This window comes from Panthera pardus, unplaced genomic scaffold (genome assembly GCF_024362965.1).
Source record: "Panthera pardus isolate Hobbes unplaced genomic scaffold, ASM2436296v1 HiC_scaffold_17, whole genome shotgun sequence".
In the NCBI taxonomy this organism is placed as follows: Eukaryota; Metazoa; Chordata; class Mammalia; order Carnivora; family Felidae; genus Panthera; species Panthera pardus.
The window spans coordinates 62563706-62582667 of NW_026526732.1; positions in this window are offsets into that span (position 1 = coordinate 62563706).

Sequence of the window (18962 nt, forward strand, 5' to 3'; positions counted from 1 at the left end):
AAAATATACAATATATAGAAAAAACATTTACATAGTTAATATTCTTCTTTCTTGTTGGGGTGATTAATTTTGAGCCAATATGTAGCAAAGAAAAAGTGATTTTTTTTTTTTTTTGCAGAAGTGTTTTTATTTTTGGTGTTTCCCAGGAATTAACTAAAGACTGGAAACTCATATTTACAAGTATAGTAATACTAACCAAAGAGCTATAAAACCAAATGAAAATTTCATTTGGCTACCACATAAATTAAAAATGATTGTTTGATTTTTCATTTTTTTACTTTACAGTATTAAAGGATACCTATTCTTGACACAGTAATTTTCATTTTCAAAGCCATTTATCACACATTTCTTCAGTGCTGCATCTAGTTTCCTCCTGTTTAGCACATTTAATACTAAATTAATACTTCAGAAGCACTTTTCATTTTTAGCCATTCTGAAAATGTCAGTGACCCTTACCAGAATGTTAGCTCTTGCTAAAACACTATTCTAGCAGCTGTGATTTTTTTCCTTGTAACCTGGTTCTCTAGCAGTTATGTTAATGTCAATAAGCAAATGAGGTGATGATTGACAGCAATAGCCACAAGTCAAAAGGGAAAAGATAAATTACTTTAATCAGATATCATGATTTATTATATATATTTTATAACCGTGGACAGAGGCCAAGATTTTTTCCTTTGACACAGCAGAAAGTATATAAAGATTTTTGCCTATAAGTCTAAATTTTGTGCTTAAATTTTTGTACATATGAATACCATTAATGGTTTGTTTGATTACATTTTGAAAGGAAAAATGTAATTATGTTGAAATTAACATTTTCAGAGGAAAGAAGTTTTTTTATTGGTGTATTTGGCAAGTAAATTAGTGCAGTTTTAGCTATAAAATTTCAATGAAAAATTTAAAAGCAAAGCAGTCATGTGATCAGATATATTGAGTAGATTGCACTAAAGATAAAACAGCTCTTTCTGTTACAAATGAGGATCTGTACAGACAACTGAGATGTTTTAAATTTTATTTGTATAAAAATGCTGTTCAATATCTAATGATTTTTATTGTTTGTATTATTCTGTACTTCAGAATAATAAGATAAGCTTGAGTATCTCATTAGCTCACTTTCAAAATTGATCATTTCAAGACACTGCTGAATATAATGGAAGGTTTGGGTAAATAGGTTTGTGTCACAGCCTCTATGAAATTAGACGAGGCTAAGCCTAGTAGATGAGCGATCATCTGTGTGCTAAACACTCACAATCCGTCCTCATGTTACGAAATGACATCCGCTCATTTTAAACTCAAAAATTACACGAGTCTGCAACTAAACTGCAGCCTGCATGCACACTATTATTTACTTCTCTTTCCTTTCTCAGTAATTCCCCCATATAACATTTATTTACTTAAAGTTTGGTTGGCTTGTTACTTAAACCAGAGTTTGATACAGTGTTTAACTGATTTTACTTACAGGGTATCGTGTACTGTGGCATTTGCTTTTTGTGGAAGCCAGTCCCTTTCTTACGAATTAGCTCCTAAGAACTGCAGTTCTTGTCGCGCCCAAACTACTTAGGTGAACTAGAACGGAATGAAGTACACAAGATAAGACACATTCATCCATCCACTTAGTCAACAGTATATATATGGACAACAAAGACGTGTTGAGATCTCTTGTGCTAGCACATAATTAGGTGGGCAGATCAGGTTTACAGAATGCATATAAATCACCAAAGAGCGCATTTCAAAAGGGGTATATGTGCCAAGAAAAAATTCTATGGTGAAATAAGCACGGGATACCAAGAATTCAGCACAGTTAGGCAGGTTTCCTTACTGCTGAACTTCAGAACCTTGATATTTAATGGACGCTGTGAAGGTGAGATGAGGTAAGGTTTGTGGCGTTTCCCAATTTTCTGTGGAATACTTGTCAACATTTCTTGGAAACTAGTCTCTCAGAGCACTTTGGCAAGTGTTACTAAGCAGTACACGGTGTCTTATAAAAAGTATTGACTACAGGGGCACCTGGGTGGCTCAGTCGATTAAGCGTCCGACTTTGGCTCAGGTCACGATCTCACAGTTTGTGGGTTTGAGCCCCGCATCGGGCGCTGTTCTCAGCACAGAACCTGCTCCAGATCCCTTGTCTCCCTGTCTCTCTCTGCCCCTCTCCAGCTTGAGCTTGCTCGCGTGCTGTCTCTCTCCACAAATAAACATTAAAAAAAAAGTATTCACTACAGTTACTTTTAAATGCTTCCTCAAGATCCTGCATTGTAATTTCTTAACAGTAAAAATATTTAAAATGTATTATTTAAGAGGAAGATTGGGAAGTTGACTGGTGCTCTGGTGATACGATGAAAAAAATATTTCTGGGCATGATTTCTTTTTATTTGGGCCCATAATTTCTAAGTCCATTTTTCTTCCTGTATTAGATTTCTAGAATATGTATTTACTTTAGGTATCCTAAAATTTGGGGAACATGAATGACAGTCTAGTCATTGGGAATGGCTAAAGGAATTGCCATCATATGATGATTTTTCATATTTGTATGTAGGGTTTCACAGTCAAGTTGCTGTATTTACTCTTTGTATCTTGTGCTAGTCCATAAACTATTCTAATCATCAATTGTGTAGCCATAGAAAGAGTAGAAATTTTAGATTAACTTCTGAGCAGTGACTACTTAAAAATGTATAATATGTAGTATGTGTTTTTTAAAGTTACAGTAACAACAGTTCGGAGCTAGCACCTGTTTTGCTGAAGTCTATGAATCAAAGAAGCTGGTAATTTATTACAAGACCATTTCTTCCCAATTAGATACTTTTACATTACGTGAACCCTGTTATATGTGTAGTCATACATACATTCATATATTCTTTTCAGTCTTTTAGGTAAATATGTGTTTAATTTTGTTAATTTTTTTAGTGAAAAGTTATATTTCTGCAGTGCTTTCCATAGAATATTTGTAAGTTGCTGCTAAGATTACAACCATAAAAGCTAGAGAATTATTAATACTAATACAGATTCTGTCACACCATTGTTTCATTTGAGATGTTTTTGCTCACAGATACCACAAATAAAGAATTGATCGTGTTGATTCCTTTGTTGAAAAGCCCTAAAAATAATTCCACCCAGTAAAACCTAAAATAAATATCCATAAGTATTTATAACCAGAAATATTTGTAAAATCGAAAGACTTTCACATGTGTGTTCCTAGCATATGTTACCTTAACATTTGTCAGCGCTGTGTCTGACCATGCATAGCTACACAGAAAAGAGAGAAAATATTAGACTATTGAACAACTATTCTGCTTCTTTCAAAGCATCTTCTGATCGCCCATGTATATGCGCTCCTTGCCAAAGCCAGGGGTCTCATTTCCTACTCTCGGCTCTGTCTTGTTTACCGGAGCCTGGAGTCTGAGCAGAGTGCTGTCCTGGGGCCTCCGCCTTACCCCTAAGCACCTTCGGTCCTTAACCTCTGTAACAAGCCACTAGCTTCGGTTTTAACTCGGTAGCCTTCAGTCCTCCCTCATAAATCAAATTAGGCCATCTATTTTTTTTGATGTTTTGAACATTAAAGTACCAAATGTTAAAGAAGGTGACTTTTTAAGCCTTTTGATAAATGTTCAACCACCGACTCTCTGGTGGGGGAAAAGCCCTGATTTGGAGTGCCTCCCAATTTTTGTCATGCAAATATTCCCTGATTTGGAGCTTTCAGTGTGAAGTGACTCAATGCTGATTTGGGATGAGATGCACACACTTTGTTCTTTTGAGCTGATGCAATCTAGCTCCCGCTCACCAACGCCAGATGAAAATAGGCAAAAGAAGCTATAGCTAGTTTTCCCGCCAAGGTGGTATTATCTGTCCTCAAGTGATCCTTCAAAATCTATGAAATTCTTCCTTGCCACCAAATACATTGAAAAGAATAAAATTAACAAAGTTTCCTACACTATTATCAAATCATCACCAGTAGGAGGATTAAGAATACTAAGAAGAAAAATACTTTGAAAAAACTTACAAGGAGAAGCAAAATATTTTTGCTGATGTAAATCTGACATCGGTCATGTAAATTGAAAGAGCATTGTGTGTTTGTGGGATTATAATTAAAAAAAAAAAAAACATTTCCCTATATTTCCACGGACTTTGAAAATTATATCCCCAGATAAATTGTGACATTTCCTTTCTGCATGTTGGTGCCATTTTACATTATGAAATTGTCATGGAGATTCATTACATCTATTTTCCAAACACAAATGACCATAATTCAAACATGTACCTATCATATACCAAACTCTAAACTGCATAAAAACATTCTATCACTAAGGTATATGTAGGCACATTGATAAGATGTGTACACAATTTTGTAACAAAGATTCTGAGCTTGGGAACCTCAGAATTTTTACTTTTGATATCCTTCTGCCTCAGGTACCAGATTTTTGGTCCAGATTTGGAAGCATTTATGTATTAGCTTTTATCAGGCTACAGTGAATAACGACTTAAGAAATACAAGTGGCTTCCAAGAACATCTAATTCTCACTCATGTGGCATGTTAGCTACTGTGGGTTGATTTCTGTAGCTACCTCCAGGATGTGGTTCAGGTTCAGGTCTGCTCCATCCAGGACCCAGGCTGAAGAAGGCCCAAACTGGGATATGCCCTTCCAGTGGCAAAAGGCATGATGGAGGAGAAGTGGAAGCAATGTGAAATGCATCTATAATGTCGAAGTGGATAGGCTGCTCATTAGGTCCGCTCACACTCTGTTGGCCAAAGCCAGGCATGTGGCCAAGCCCAATCATCAGGCAACAGGACTGTTCTCCTTCAGGGAGCCATTAGAGGTCATAGCCAAAGGTGTTGGGAACAAATAATTCTGAACAACAATACTCCAGATACCGCAATTTTCCACCAATGTTTGAGCTCACTGTAAGCAGCCAAAGTATGTCAAGATAACATGAGAGGAAATAACATCTTCATTCTTTACAAAGAAATGTATTACTGATAACGTTGGTTGACGTTCAGAATTTTTAGGAGGATCCCCACTCTTTCTATAAAAAGCTTGTCTCAAATACCACTATCACCTAATTCTCTAGGAAATAAAAAATAGGATAAACTAATTGAAATGGCCCTAGAGAATTGATGGTGTAGGAATGGAAACAACAGAAGGGGAACAGGAGTCCGGAGGAATCCACAGTCTGGACTGTGCTACATCGTAGTTGTTATTTAACTTTTCTGTGTCTCGAGTTCCTCATGTGTAAAATAAGAAAGTTGTTCCACAAGCTTCCTAAGGTCATTCTTACTATAAAGCTCTCATTCTAATGCTTTTTTATTGTCGTCTCATTAACAAAGCATATCCTTCTTCAATTTTTATTATAGTTTAACTCGTTGTTTTTCTTAGAATTATGGCAGAGCAATGGGATTTTAATTTTCTTTTATTCATATCCTACCCAATTAAAAAAGGGAGTCAAGATAAAGTAATAGAATACAATCCTCCTTGTTTTTAATCTTAATATTCAAGCTAATACTTCCTTTACTCTGAGGTTGCTGATTTAAACATCACTATATGTAAGAATCATCTGGGAGCTTGTTTAAAATGTAAATTTGTAGCCCCCAAGCCCCCGGAGATTCCAAGCCTAGACAGAACCCAGAAAACTACATTTCTAACAAGCATCCCCAGTATCCACACTAGTCTGAGCAGTACAAACTCTATATATTGATGATAATAATGACAGTAACAACAACCCCAAACACTGAAATACTAAATACCTAGCCTAATAATCTGAAATCAGTTACTGCCATGCCTCTCAATTATACATTCCTTATTTGGTGGCTGTATTTTGTCTTCATTAATTTAACCTTTTCTTTCCTGCATTTAGCTTATTGGACCTCTGTAAGGTATGGAATTATGTTCATATATAAATTTTAGAAACGCGGCAACCAAAATATCTTAATACTCCTTTGAAGTGAAAGTGCTTCGGTTAGTATTGGCTTCTTCAAATCCATAAGGGTAGATCCACCTGAGACTGAAATACTACAAAATTAGCACTACTGTTAGATTATTACCCCCAGTCCCCTGCTTCTTCCCTTGTTCCTCCAATCTAATCTCCACATCCACATACTCCTTTTAAAACATGCTCACATCATGTCATTTCTCTGCTTAAAATCCTCCAGAATAGAAACCAAAACCCTTATCTTCTAGGATCTTATCTCTCCAACTGGCCCCCACCCCCACCTCTGCACCTGCTCTTTGCTGTAATGCTCTTCCCCCTGTATCTCCACCATCCCAGCTCTCACTTTCCTCAGGGTTCTGTTCAAATATTGCTTCTACAGAGAGGCCCTTATTGACAGTTGATAGAGTAGTGTATTCTCTCCCACCTATCAATCACTACCCTTTGTACCCTGTATTTTTATTTATAGCGCTTAGGACTCTCTGACATACTATGTGTTGATTTATATCCATCCCTCTATAAGTTTTACCTCTATAAGTATAAGGGCTTTGTTTTGTTCACCTGTCTTCCAGGAATTAGAATAATACCTGGCACAGAGTAGGTACTCAATAAATATTTGTTGAGCAAATGTTGGAGATTGTACACAGCTTGGCCTGTCTCCAGTATAAGGCAAGACTATTAAGATCCAAGTTTTATAAGATAGGCGATGTTTTTAAAGGCAGTTTTATTTTCTCTTAATGCCCCATCTATTTTGAAAGTCGTTTTAATTTATTACTTTTAGATTTATCATCCCTTTTTGCAAACTCTCTTCTTTCCATCTTTTTCTAGTCTCTTTTTTAATTATGTGTGATACTTTATTTTGAATTATGGCAATTTAAAGATGATATTTCATTTCAACAAGTTTTAATTACTTAATTGAAACACGAAACTCCCAACTATGAATTCAACGTTGGTGAAAGGCACCAGATTTACATTCCCATAAAACTGAGCACTTATCTTCATGTGATACATATATGGGATAGGTATATGAATGTGTAATAGCATTCAGGATTTCCTCTGAAAACTAGAAATCTTCTTGATTAAAAAACAAACTAAAAGGATAATTTATTTTTCAGTACCGTCTGATACATGCCCTCTAAAGCCAACATATGTACTGGTAGATATTTTTATGACATAAAAATATGCCCGATTGGGGGTGCCTGGCTGGCTCAGTATGTAGAGCATGTTAACTCTGGATCTCAGAGTCATGAGTTCAAGCCCCACGTTGGACATAGAGCTTACTTAAAAAATAAAATAGGGGCGCCTGGGTGGCGCAGTCGGTTAAGCGTCCGACTTCAGCCAGGTCACGATCTCGCGGTCCGTGAGTTCGAGCCCCGCGTCGGGCTCTGGGCTGATGGCTCGGAGCCTGGAGCCTGTTTCCGATTCTGTGTCTCCCTCTCTCTCTGCCCCTCCCCCGTTCATGCTCTGTCTCTCTCTGTCCCAAAAATAAAAATAAAAAAAATAAATAAATAAAATAAAATAAAATAAAAATAGATGCCTGACTGAAACAGAACTGAAGTTACATAGATAACAGGTCCAAAGCCCTTTGAAAACTGCAGGAAAAAAATAGCTGCTGTAGTGTTTACAACATTTTTAGTAGAATAAGTTTAGACCACATTAAAACAACCCACTTATTTGGGCATTTTCCCCTCCCTGGCCTGGATTTCCCTAATTGTTCCTTACTGCCTGGTCTGGTCCTAGAAATGTTCCAGTACACGGTCAGGAATGAAGGTCTGGGTCACCTCACCATGTAAATAACCAAGACCAGCAGAGGTGCTTGCTAAAGGCAAAGGGAATACCAAATGGCTAGTGGAAGGAGGTAGTCGTGAATACCAGCTATGACCTCATGACCAGTTACAAAAACGAGGGCTTGTTGTCATGAGTACTTACTCTTATTTCATTATGAAGATGTTTGGGTATTTAGATAGCACACAACTTTGTTTTAGTCTCTCTTTTATCCCCTTATCATGTAATAAGATGTGTTGACTTTATATCATAGTATTTAAGTATTATTAATTTTACATCATAGTATTTACATTACAGGATATCAAGGAGACTAAACATCATCTAAGGACCGTGCATTTTCTTCCGGCGAAAGTGTTAGTGGCTTTTTCATCGTATGCAGGGTACTTGTATCATGTAGGGTGGAAATCTGACCTTATTTTCTTCATTTGGAGATTAAGTACAGTTTCAGAAGCTGTGTAGGGATGCCAGGTTTAAAGGGGTACACGTGTGATGGTTGATTTTATGTGTCAATTTGGCACCACTAGGTGCCAGGATATTTGATCAAACATTATTCTGGGTGTATTCTTTGTTGACATTAACATTTAAATCAGTGGACTTTGAGTAAAGCACAAATGCCCCCATAATGTAGGTGGGCCTTATCCAACCAGTTGAAGGCCTGACTCCGACAAAAAGCTCGGCCTACTTCAAGCAAGAGAGAATTTCTCTAGCATGCTGTCTTTGGCCTTTTTTTTTTTTTTTAAGTTCATTTATTTATTTGGAGAGAGAGAGCAAAGATGGGAAGGGGCAGAGAGAGGGAGAGAGAGAGAATCTCAAGCAGGCTCTGCACCAGCAGCGCAGAGCCCTATGCGGGGTTCAAACTCCTAAACTTCAAGATCATGACCTGAGCCGAAATTAAGAGTCGGATGCTTACCTGACTGAGCCACCCAACTGCCTGTGCCTTTGGGCTTTATCTGCAACATTGGCTCTTCCTGGTTCTATAGCAAACTGCCATTGGACTCAAACTGGAACACTGGTTTTCCTGGGTCTCCACACTGTCAGACCACCCTGCAGATTTTGGATATGCCAGCCTCCATAATCCCATGAGTCAACTCCTTTTGATATTGTATGGATATTTAAAAAAAATTGTTTTTAATGTTTATTTTTGAGAGAGAGAGACAGAGCATGAATGGGGGAGGGGCAGAGAGAGAGGGAGACACAGAATCGGAAGCAGGCTCCAGGCTCTGAGCCATCAGCCCAGAGCCTGACGCGGGGCTCGAACTCACGAACTGTGAGATCATGACCTGAGCTGAAGTCGGACGCTCAACCGACTGAGCCACCCAGGCGCCCCTGTATGGATATTCATACATACATACATACATACATACATACATATAGACATAGCCTCTTGGTTTCATTTTTCTGGAGAACACTGGTTGACTAATACACTTCCCAACAAGGCCAAAAAAGCTTGTGACCTAAAATTATATATGAGAAAATAAAGACATTTTATTAACTAGATTCAAAACATTGTATATGTACTAATGACCATGTCATAGGATCCCCTAAAGCTAGCAGCAGTTTGCATAATGCAGCTTTATTGACGAGATCTAGTCATTCACTGGGCCTTCCACGTGTAGCCTTTTCTTTAAAAAAAAATTTTTTTTAACGTTTATTTATTTTTGAGATAGAGAGAGACAGAGCATGAATGGGGGAGGGTCAGAGAGAGAGGGAGACACAGAATCTGAAACAGGCTCCAGGCTCTGAGCTGTCAGCACAGAGCCCGACGCGGGGCTCGAACTCACGGACCGCGAGATCATGACCTGAGCTGAAGTCGGACGCTTTACTGACTAAGCCACCCTAGACGCCTCTCATGTAGCCTTTTCTATCACCATGCACTCGCTTACCTTACAAACATCTTACTTTATTTTTCAATAAACATGATTTTTGTAGGACTTTTTGCTTTTTTACGAACTTGAGACCCAGAATATTTAGGTTACTTTGTCACTGCCAACATTTTTTGTAAATCCTGTAAGTTAACATAACACTGATGCACAATGAAATCTATTTTTAACCTTCTATATTGCCAATAATGGTAACTTAATTTTTTTCTTATAAAATAGTAGAAAATGTTTTTGTTGTTTCTGTCCTACCTAATAGCTGAATACAAGCTCGGACAAAAAATAAAAATCAGATGTATATGTTGGCTACTAGATTCATTAAATCAATTACATCTGAAATTGAGCCATAGAAAAAAGTAAAGAATTATGGGATATTGTTTCTGAATCATTTGAGAAACTTCTGTGAGATACTGAGGCTCTGTAGGACAGTTTACAAAACAACGTACAAGAAATTAGAGTATAACATTAGTCGGCTTCCTACAAGAAAAAAAAAAGAACAATTTTTGAAGTTCCTTCAAGGACAAAAGATAATGGATGTTTTTATAGTTTGCATCTGGACTAACTCTATTAGCATCATTAGTGGTAATGTATTCCAGAAGCCATTTAATGTAATTATGCAGATAATATTTTTTCGTTAAGAATGTTGTGGAATTTCAAATAAGTAAATTTTTAGATGAAATCTTTTAATCTTCTAAGAGTAGTTTCCTAGAAAAGTGTATTACCTCTGCAGTAAGAACTAGGGAAACTGTAGGTTAAGAGACCAATAACATTCATTTTTGTAACTCACTTAAATAATGATATAACCTTTTTTTTTTTTTTTAAGTTGCTAAGTCAAGATAGAGTTCTGCAAGTATCCTTTCTTTTAGGTCGTAGTCTAGAAATGTCTTTTTTTTTTTAATTAAAAAAATTTTTAATGTTTATTTTTGGGAGAAAGAGACACACAGAGCGTGATAGGGGGAGGGACGGAGAGAGAGGGAGACACAGAATCCCGAGCAGACCCCTGGCTCTGAGCCGTCAGTACAGAGCCTGATGAGGGGCAAGATCATGACCTGAGCACACATCTGGCACTTAACTGACTGAGCCACCCAGGCGTCCCTAGAGACTTTTTTTTTTTAATGTTTACTTATTTTTGAGATAGAAAGAGAGCAAGCAAGCAGGGGCTTGCTTCAGAGGCTCTGAAGCAGGCTCTGGTGCTGACAGCAGATAGTCCAAAGTGGGGCTCAATCTCATGAACCGTGAGATCATGACCTAAGCCGAAGTTGGACACTTAACTGACTGAGCCACCCAGGCGCCCCTAGCCTAGGGACATTTAAAAAAATATAAGCATTACTGTACATTGATTATAGTAGACATTATTTTTCTTTATTCCTTCCCCCCCCCCACCTCCGTTCATGCTACCTTTTAACCCTTCTGGCACCACCCCCCCCCCCCGACTTCCTTTGGGAAAACCCCTCTTGGACTCTAGGGACAAATGGTTTAGAAAGAGCTGATTCCTTGTATTTAGAAGTTGGCATGTGAACTCAGGCTGGCCAGTCAGAGCACTGCAGCTCTTACACACGCAAGCACACACACATACACACCACACACTGTTTAAAAAGAATGAGCAGTGAGACTAATTCTTGGCCTCAGGTGCAACTCTTCAAGATGAGGCTCTTTGTAGTACAGAATACAGACCTAACTTTTATCATGAAGCCAGCAATTCTAGTCACCAGAAGGAGTTCACCTGTCAGGAGATGAAGAGAACCTGACTCAGTCCTGATGATGCAATTTGTCTCCCTGGGCGAAGTCATTTCAAAAGTTCTATGTTTCATGATCCAATAACTTCCTTGGTGTGTGTGTGTGTGTGTGTGTGTGTGTGTATTTGGAGGGGCAGTGGTTAAGCCCGCTTTATTTAGTTTCAGTGACATGCAAATGGGAGAGTTCTAATAGTCAAATACTAGAATTCAGAGGAAGAAAATATTCTTATAAGCAGCTATTCCTCCCACCCATTTCCTATGAAGGGAAAGTTTCCTTTGCCTTTTCCAGTTGTTGCCTCCGTAAAGCATCAGCCCTTTTCTGCTGGATCACATCTCCTCATCTTACTGAACATTGCTAAATCGTTTTCTTACATTACTCTTCTGAGCTTTGAATTCTCCAACTAAGAATTCTGAGTCAGCTTACCCATAATATTCATATGCTTTTTAAAAATTTTTTTAATGTTTATTTTTATTATTGAGAGAGAGCTAGAGAGAGCGAGCGTGTGAGCAGGGGAGGGGCAGAGACAGAGAGGGAGACACAGGATCCAAAGCAAACTCCAGGCTCTGAGCCCTGCACAGAGCCCGATGTGGGACTTGAACCCAGAACCTAGGAGATCATGACCTGAGCTGAAGTTGGACACCCAACCAACTGAGCCACCCCCGCGCCCCTTCATATGCTTTTGTTGTCCTGGAAACTGGTACGGATTTGTCTACTCAGGTTATAAACTCCTTTTGGTAATTGTAAACACTATCAATATCAGAATAGTTCAGGATTCCCGCACACTTAGCTATAAGTGCAGTGTCATTTGACCTGGTTGTTTGAAAATTTTCATCTAGTGTAAAGGCTCACTCCTAATTGACATACCTCAGAGGATGGTGAACGGGCAGGAGTGGCACCCTACGAATTTTTGAATATTTAGTTTTACTAAGATGCAGAACTGCTAAGACTCTTTTGTGAGCATTTTTTTTTATGACTTCACCTCACAGTGCAACTGTGCCAGACCTACAGCGCAAACCCATTCTCATATTTCTCTTTCTTTCAGTTACTTACTGCTGCATGGTAATTACCTCAACACGTATGGCTTAAAACAACAATGATTTATTATTTCTCACGACTCTGTTGTTTGGCCCGTTCTCCTGTTCTTGCCTGCAGGCACTCGTAGCTGCTTTCGGCCAGCTCATTGGCCAGACTTGGGTTCAGCCAGGTTGTTGGCGGATGCACCTCGTCTCTTCTTTCCCTCCAGGGGTTCCAAGAGTTCAAAAATAGAAGTCACACGGACTCTTAAACCTTAGTGTTGCAAGCCAGGGAGAGGCGTTCCTAATGGCCTCATTTTCTTGATCAAAGCCAGTGGGCCAGCCCAACTGAGATAGGACTTGTGGTCCTATCTATCCACCATGTGATGAGACAACGGCAAAATCTCATTGCAGAGAATGTGCGGGATGGGGGCTATTGTTGGGACCATCTCTGGAAACAACCTACCTCAGTGTTGTTTTTATTCACCATTGGAGAAGGAAACTACTGTACCTTTTTATTTCCAAATTCTCTTGGCTCATGTCAGTAGAATCCTTCCTGAACCATTTAGTACTTACAAGAGTACCCAAAATGAGAAGACAATGCTTTCCATTGGGAAATGAATATTTCTGAAGTGGCAAGTATTAAGACATACAGTTATTTATAAGTACACACATAGGATAGTCTATTTGGCTTATATGTACAACTAAGGTGATTATTTGTAAAAATATATAGGTTTTGCTTATTGAAAAAGGCCAAACATAAATATTGCAATTGTTATCCATTCTTCATTTTACTACGTCCTATGGAGCTTTAATTTTTGAAAGCATAACTGGTTTAGAATAGCCATATAGGCTTTTGAACCAATATATTACGTCTGAAATAAATAAATTGAACCAATTATTAAGTCTGAACAGGATAGCAGTGTATCCAAGATGTCAGTCTTTTGCATTTGAGATCTTTAACATTTTTTTATGAAGTGTGGCTTATTCAAAGGGTTTTTTTTTTTAAGTTTATTTGTTTATTTTGAGGGGGGTAGGGGAAGAGAGAGAAAGAGAGGGAGAGAGAATCCCAAGCAGGCTCTGTGCTGTCATCACAGAGCCTAACATGAGGCTCGATCTCACAAACCATGAGATCATGACCTGAGCTAAAACCAAGAGTCAGATGCTTAACTAAGCCACCCAGGTGCCCCTCAAAAGTTTTAACTCATTTATACAATGCAAAGTTTGAAAAACACTAAAAACTCTTAAGAATAAAAATATATGTGTAATAATATAAAGGCATTAATGGGTAGAAAATACTAAATCCAGGACAGTAGTCACTTCTGATGGAGAAGAGAAGAGAAGGCCACAGCGAGCCATAACTGAGGGGCACATAACATATTGGCAATGTTCGATTTCCAATGCAGTGTGGTAGGTAGGCAGGTATAGGTGATATGTTCCTTTAGATCTTTCTATATGAACTACTGCAAAATTATAAAGAGAAGGCTATACTTTGTCATCTGATTAAGATTACCTTCAAATTGATGCTACCTGAAACTCTTTCAGAAATATTTTTTTGTTGGGTTCTAGAATGGCGCTCCACTATACAGATCATTCTAATCGCTCAGCCCCCACCATGTACTATTTTATACTAGCTCTTTCTCTTCTTTCCAAGTTAACTGTGGTGATGACAGGCCCAGAAAAGAGGCAGGCAACACTGGCCAGTCCTCCAGTATACACGTGCACCCTCTAACTCAGAGGGCTACCCATCTACCCAGTTGCCCCCGAGAGGTTTTTACAGGATGCGTTTTGTAAAATATTTCAGGCGGTGGTGTGGGCTGAGAGTAGAATGTTTACATCCGAAAAAGTGCTTTCAAAAGGACTCCAGAAAACTCTAATTCCTTTAACAAAGAAGGACTAAATCCTATTCTGACAAATATTGCAGAAAATGGTTTCTCATGTTTTTTCCCCAGGATCCCCCAAATATTCATTTGTCACAAACATTTTCTGGGGAAAAGTTCTTTTCTGAAAAATGGAGCTCCCAAGGAAAAAAAAAAAAAATCAAGACCGTCTGGCTAGTGTGCTTTTACATGGAGAGTGGAAAGTAAAAGTAAGCAATGTAGACTTTAGCCTCTACTACAAAGCTGTCATCATCAAGACAGCATGGTATTGGCATAAAAACAGACACATAGACCAATGGAATAGAATAGAAACCCCAGAACTAGACCCACAAACGTATGGCGAACTCATCTTTGACAAAGCAGGAAAGAACATCCAATGGAAAAAAGACAGTCTCTTTAACAAATGGTGCTGGGAGAACTGGACAGCAACATGCAGAAGGTTGAAACTAGACCACTTTCTCACACCATTCACAAAAATAAACTCAAAATGGATAAAGGACCTGAATGTGAGACAGGAAACCATCAAAACCTTAGAGGAGAAAGCAGGAAAAGACCTCTCTGACCTCAGCCGTAGCAATCTCTTACTCAGCACATCCCCAAAGGCAAGGGAATTAAAAGCAAAAGTGAATTACTGGGACCTTATGAAGATAAAAAGCTTCTGCACAGCAAAGGAAACAACCAACAAAACTAAAAGGCAACCAACGGAATGGGAAAAGATATTTGCAAATGACACATCGGACAAAGGGCTAGTATCCAAAATCTATAAAGAGCTCATCAAACTCCACACCCGAAAAACAAATAACCCAGTGAAGAAATGGGCAGAAAACATGAATAGACACTTCTCTAAAGAAGACATCCGGATGGCCAACAGGCACATGAAAAGATGTTCAACGTCGCTCCTTATCAGGGAAATACAAATCAAAACCACACTCAGATACCACCTCACGCCAGTCAGAGTGGCCAAAATGAACAAATCAGGAGACTATAGATGCTGGAGAGGATGTGGAGAAACAGGAACCCTCTTGCACTGTTGGTGGGAATGCAAATTGGTGCAGCCGCTCTGGAAAGCAGTGTGGAGGTTCCTCAGAAAATTAAAAATAGACCTACCCTATGACCCAGCAATAGCACTGCTAGGAATTTATCCAAGGGATACAGGAGTACTGATGCATAGGGGCACCTGTACCCCAATGTTTATAGCGGCACTCTCAACAATAGCCAAATTATGGAAAGAGCCTAAATGTCCATCAACTGATGAATGGATAAAGAAATTGTGGTTTATATACACAATGGAATACTACGTGGCAATGAGAAAAAATGAAATATGGCCTTTTGTAGCAACATGGATGGAACTGGAGAGTGTGATGCTAAGTGAAATAAGCCATACAGAGAAAGACAGATACCACATGGTTTCACTCTTATGTGGATCCTGAGAAACATAACAGAAACCCATGGGGGAGGGGAAGGAAAAAAAAAAAAAAAAAGAGGTTAGAGTGGGAGAGAGCCAAAGCATTAGAGACTGTTAAAAACTGAGAACAAACTGAGGGTTGATGGGGGGGGGGGGGGGAGGGAGGGCAGGGTGGGAGGGAGGGCAGGGTGGGTGATGGGTATTGAGGAGGGCACCTTTTGGGATGAGCACTGGGTGTTGTATGGAAACCAATTTGACAGTAAATTTCATATATTAAAAAAAATAAAAAATAAAAATAAAAGGCCCATGTTAAACTCAAAAAAAAAAAAAAAAAAAAAAAAGTAAGCAATGTAGGTTGACGATCTGAGGCATACAAAAGAGGAAGAGAAATCCTATGGAAGTCCGTTCATGCTCTCTTAAAGCAGGCACTCGCAGTTACTTTATGCCATATTCAAGAGAGTATCAACAGACTCCTGTTCCACTGGCCTCTGCAAATTGCCCTCCTTTCTTCCTAACTCAAAGTAATCCACTATAGTGTTCCTATTTTTTCTTTTCTTTCTTTCTTTTTCTTTCTTTCTTTCTTCTTTTTTTCTTTCTTCTTCTTTCTTTCTTTCTTCTTCTTCTTTCTTTCTCTTTCTTTCTTTCTTTCTTTCTTCTTTTTGAAGGCAAATAAATCTTGGAGAGGGGTTTGTGCACTTTAATCGGGAAGTAGTAGTAAATATAAACAAACATATTATCCCCAAATCTAACCCCCCATTGGTTTAGATCCTTGACTTGTTAAATAAGGCAAGTTTAATGTATATCTAAATTTCTTTAAAACAGACTTCTTGGGGCTCCTGGGTGGCTCAGTCGGTTAGGCAGCCGACTTCGGCTCAGGTCATGATCTTGCAGTCCGTGAGTTCGAGCCCCGCGTCGGGCTCTGTGCTGACAGCTCAGAGCCTGGAGCCTGTTTCAGATTCTGTGTCTCCCTCTCTCTCTGACCCTCCCCCGTTCATGCTCTGTCTCTCTCTGTCTCAAAAATAAATAAACGTTAAAAAAAAATTTAAAAAACAGACTTCTTAAACTCCCTTAGAAGCAAGTGAAGATTTAGATGAAAATATGTAGTAGAAAATACATGAGGAAAAAAAAGTGATATGCCTTAAACAGGACTTCTTCTGGGAAGTTACAAGAACCCTGGCTGTGGTCTATTAAGATTTCTCACATGGTTGGCACCTAGTATGTAGGAAAAACATTGTGACCTCTGATATATGTTTGTTTTCTCTTCCTTCCTATTCTTTCCAGTTCAGTTCTAGAGATGTCATTTAGGAAAGGGTCTAACATATGATAGGTGCTTAATAAAAATTTCCAGAATTGAAATTAGGTTGATTTTACTGGCTTAGCCTCAGAGGTAGATTCAACAAATAGATAAGTTGTTGCTGAAAAACCTGCTACAGTGATTACTGTGATACTGTGTGTGTGTGTGTGTGTGTGTGAGAGAGAGAGAGAGAGAGAGAGAGAGAAAGAGAGAGAGAGAGAGAGAGAGAGAGAGACTAGTGAAACCAGTACATCTCAAACTGAACACAATTTCTTTGTTCCCATTTCTTCTTGTCCATCTGATCCCGCAAGAATGTAATCATGGTCTCGCAATTCTTTATCTCCCCTTTTAGCCCCTACAGCCATTTCAGTACCATCATCTGCCTGTCTGTTTCAGACTTCCCTGACAACTCTGAGTCAGGACTGCTCCTGCAGCCCCCTAGCTAACCTCTCTGCTTTTCATCCTCTCTAATCTATCTGATGCACGGCGCCAACTCTCTTCCTTTCTGAAGCATTATTTTCATCGGATCACTCCTCTACAATGGCTCTTAATTGCCTTTTGAATCTAATTAAAACTTCTTCAAGATCCTCTACCAATTAACTCTGTATGCAGGCTCCTTTAGCAGCCTTCTTATGCGGGCGCCGGCTCCTGTTCTCAGGCCTGGCTCAAACCTGCTCACCCTCTGCCTTTTCCTGCTCCCCTGCCTCACTTTGTGCCAGTTTCCTCCTACCCACAGTGCCCACTCCACTTCTTTCCTCTTTGTGCCAAAATACTCTCTCTCTCTCTCAAAAAAACAAACAAAACAAGATTGCTAAATTACCGTTCCCTTCCAGCTCTGATTACTCTAAGAATCGTAATGGATTGAGCATGGGTCTGTCCTTTTGGAAATGCCTGTGTATTCATGTACCTGCATTATCGACGCCTTGCTGCGGGGAGCAGTGCCCACACACCTCTGGTCAGGGACTCCGCGCATTTGGAAGAAGTCCTGCTGTCCTGGGGCTAGTGGTTTAGCTTCTACAACCAGGCAAAGGTGCACCTAGTGTGCAGTCCTTGGCTCACGCCAGATAGGCATGATCTGGGGCGTCTTGGTACTACCTCGCTTCCCTTCTTCACCGGCAAGGCGTGCTGCCCTTGGCGGGGGGGGGGGGGGGGGGGGGGGGGGCGGAGGGTCCTCGGGCAGCCTCGGCTGCCCCTCCCTCCCCACCCCCGAGCGCCTGGACTGAGGAAACCCCAGGGGTCTACAGGCGTTCGGAAGGTAACCATCTAGGAGAGAGGTCCTTGGAGCACGGCTGGGGCCACCAGGGCGGTGGACCGTAAGGTGCAGGTCATTTCCCGCCTGGGCCACCTCCTCTTCAGCGCGAGGCGTGTTTGTCGGGTCCCGGAGGGGGCTCCGATGGTGGGGCCCAGCGGGACGGCGACCGCCTCCATCTTCCCCAGGAGAACTCCTGGGAGACAAAGTGTAAAAGTTGGCCCTGGCCGCCCCGCGTAGCCAACAGGGAGAAGAGGGGGCAGCCCAGAAGCGGCCCGGGGCGAAACTCTTGCTCCGCCTGCACTTCGGGCGCCCGGAGCCTGCCCGCACCTTCGAGTCTACAGCGCGGGGACCCGCGCGCAGACTTCGCCCCAAGGGCACGGGGACCCGAGGCTGCAGCGCGGGCGGGGAAACGCCCAGAACCTCTCCCTCTACCCCCCGCCCGGCTGGGCGCCCCAAGAGGGCCTCCCGACGCAGGCAAAGGGAGGGACTGGCCGGAGCCACTCCTCCTACGCCAAAGTGTCAGAAGGGACCCCCGGACCGGCGGAAGGGACTTTAGGGTGGTGGAAGGACGCTCCGAGTGGGATGGGATCCTCTGAGTAGCGAAAGGGACCCTCCACCCCCCAGAGTGGGGGACCGGCTTCCGCCACAGCGCCCCTCCGGGGAACTCCCGGGTGTCGCAGAGTGACTGTTGGATCCAAACTGTCTTTATTGCCCAAGCCCAGTGACTGGATGTGGCCCGCGACCATTGGAGCTCTCCACAGGTGGGAGGCCTGCTAAGCTGCCGGTGGTTGGTGCTAGAGTTGCTG